Below are 3,034 nucleotides of genomic sequence, written 5' to 3'. Positions count from 1 at the left end.
TGTTTTTTAGACTGTTGACTCTCTCATACTTTGGTGTCTTCTTTGGTGTCTTCAGAATGCTGTAACAGGATCTAAGATTAAAAATTAATGATATGTTTCTTTAAGAGGAAATAATCTCTCTCTGAGAGTATTCATTGCCTTTTCTCCCTATTACAGGTATTGTGTCTTCTTGTGTATTTTTCTACATTTGAGCATATACACATACACATGCACTCCTGACAGTGTAGCTTTTGAATTTGATGCCACTTACGGGCTTTTGATCTTAATTTTGTCAGGGCCAGTTGTAGAGTCAGAAAAATGAGGATTCATCTTTAAAGAATAACCATAGTTGGTGATATCTTGGAGCATTCTCCTCCCCATTAGACAAACAGTGGTAAGTAAGTGATGCAGGCATGAGTGATGAAGGCCTTCCTTGGAAGTTGATAATTCCCTCAGAAAAGGCTTCTTCCTTCCTTTCTTTTTATTTAACTTGAAAAACTATTGAATGTCACCAAATTGTTTGGAAGGCAAATCTCTGATGAATAGTAAGTTTCCGGAATGAATAAATTTTTATTTTAATGGTGAAAGCCAAGATTTTGAGAAATTGCAAGAGAAATTGCAAGTATCTTTAATGTTGCTGAAGTGTGGCTTGGATCTCTGAGGCTGTAACGTTAATCCAGTGAAATGAAGCACACCAAAACCACGCCACACCCTCTGACTGGCAGCTGATCCCTCCACAGCATCAAGGGGAGTTTTTGTTGGCCTCTTGTGAGGGAAACTAACAGAATAATTAGATCTGACTGAGCGTTCTGTTTAATGTAGGAGGTTTGTGGTTCCTGCTCTGGGTTAATTAATTCCACATAGAGGAGGTAGGGAGGTAGGTTAGTTCCTTTTAAAAAAAAAGGTCTATCATTCAGCTACTCACAGTTATCAAACCCCAAATCTATCAACCCATGCATCTCTACAGGAAACTTTGCCCTCCAATTAATTTAACGTTGTTCACACTGGGTAGGCTCTCAGAGATTTCCAGGGTTGATAGAGAATAGCTTTTCTTAAAAGTTTACGGGACTTCCCCGGTGGTCCAGTGGTTAAGACTCTGCGCTTCCACTGCAGGGGGCGCGCGTTTGATCCCTGGTCGGGGAACTAAGATCCTGCATGCTGTGAGGCGGGGCCAAAAAAAAAAAAAAGTTCACAACTGCAGGGCTCATTGGAGGAGGAGAGGAGGAAAATAGGAGGAGTCCCCATCCTCAGGAGGATTGAAGTCGAACTGGAAGCAACGGCTGTACCTCCTTACAAAGCTTTCTTGCTAAGGTAGGTCGTCGTCAACTGCAACTAGTGATACTCAACATGGGTCTCAGTAAGGGTGAGGAATAGAGCTTTGGTCTGGTAGGTTTTAGAGGAATCGCTCAAAAGGAAGCAAAAACTCAGAATTGACTCCCCTGTACTATGCACATCTCTCATTGCAACCATCCTCTCCCTTCATTCCCTCTTTTTGCCCCATTTGGTAAATATGTTTGCAGCTGTAGAGCTTCTTTGAAACTCCTAGAAGATCCACAAGTAGGTTGGTTGCTGTGTGTTGCTCCTGACCCAAGAGCAGACAGCATCTCTACAAGAGTCAGTTTCACATCTCACCCTGGGGAGTTAGTGACTGATGTGCAGGCAGGCCTGTAGGAAGTTTAGACTACTTTTCCAAACTGAGCTGTTGCCCCCTCTCAAGCACAAGAGTCAAGCAACCAGGCGGTTTTCAGAAGCTTCGGCCACTCCCCTACCGCTACCCTCAGTGGTCAAAAAGGAAAGTTTTTTGCCTTGCTGTTCATAGGGCAGGGGTTATGTGGTTATTTAAGGCTTAGTCCAATTCTGGGAAGTTCCCATAGGTGTAAATCTGTGATCAGGTTAACGAGCTTTTTGAAAAAGAGGTGTTACCAATTCAAAGCAATGAGAAATGGAAATAGGTCTCTTTCCCATTCTTTTGCCCGAATGAATGCTTGTTCTTTTCAGCTCATAGGAAGGTCCTGAGCCACGGAGGGTAAATAAGACCAGTCTTCTGTCCTACCCAAATTTCCCACTCAGCTTGGACATATCTTAGCTGTGGGTGGAAGTGTGAACTGTGCAATTTCTAAGACAAGCTGAGAAGAGAGCTTCTGCTCTTTTGCAACTAGTGAAGAAAAGTTTGAACTTTTTCCCCAGGTTGGATGCAGTGAGGAGTTACTTGGCATCATTGCTGCCACCACACCTACACTAATGATGCCTGAGTTCAGGATCCGAAGAGGCCAGAAAGGTTAGCTTCCTGGGATAGGGTGTGCATCTACAGGGATTGCTTGCTGTAATGAGCAATAATCACCTCTTTCTGGGGCTGGAGGGTGTACAGTTTGAGAGGATGGACAGAGCTGGGAAATGTGCCGTGGCAAAGGCAGGCTGGGTGTGGAAGTCCACTCCTGACATTCATAGCCAAGTGCAGAGGGCCTTAAAAAATCCACTCTTCCTTCCACACCCAGCCTTTGCCCTCTCCCCCTGCTTCCACTTCGGAAAGTCTGAAGCATGCTTGGAAAGCTGTTTTCTGCTTTCTTCTCTCTTCCTCCCCCTTTCTGAGCTCCCAGCTGCTCAACCTCTTGCGTAACTGTGAGAGAGCACTGAGTTTTTTGATGGGCTCCAGATGTGGAGCGGGGTGGGGATGGTAGGTCTGAAGTCCCCTGAGTGCTCTAACTGTGGGAACATAAGGCCCCGACACAGCAGGAGCGAGGACACATTGCACAGAACCTATATCATGGGGTCAGCTGACCGCTGGGCTGGGAGGACAGAGAGCAGTTGGGTGATGTTTCAACCCCCTGCCTCAGCATCAGCCGCCTCCGTGGCAGCCTTGATTATTCCCTGAAATTCCTCCTGACCAAGACGGTAAGGAAGAGCTGGAATTGTGAAACAGAGTTATGTGAAAAGTCTTTGCGGTACCCCAGTCCGAGCCTCTTCCCTCAAACGCTGGGTCTTGGCACATAAGATACAACAAGTATGGGGTTTGTTTCTTTTTCTTTCTTTTCTTTTTTAAACAGAATAGCCTGAA

The sequence above is a fragment of the Eschrichtius robustus genome, chromosome 11 (genome assembly GCF_028021215.1).
Source record: "Eschrichtius robustus isolate mEscRob2 chromosome 11, mEscRob2.pri, whole genome shotgun sequence".
Taxonomy (NCBI): domain Eukaryota; kingdom Metazoa; phylum Chordata; class Mammalia; order Artiodactyla; family Eschrichtiidae; genus Eschrichtius; species Eschrichtius robustus.
Note: the sequence above shows the minus strand (reverse complement) of the source record.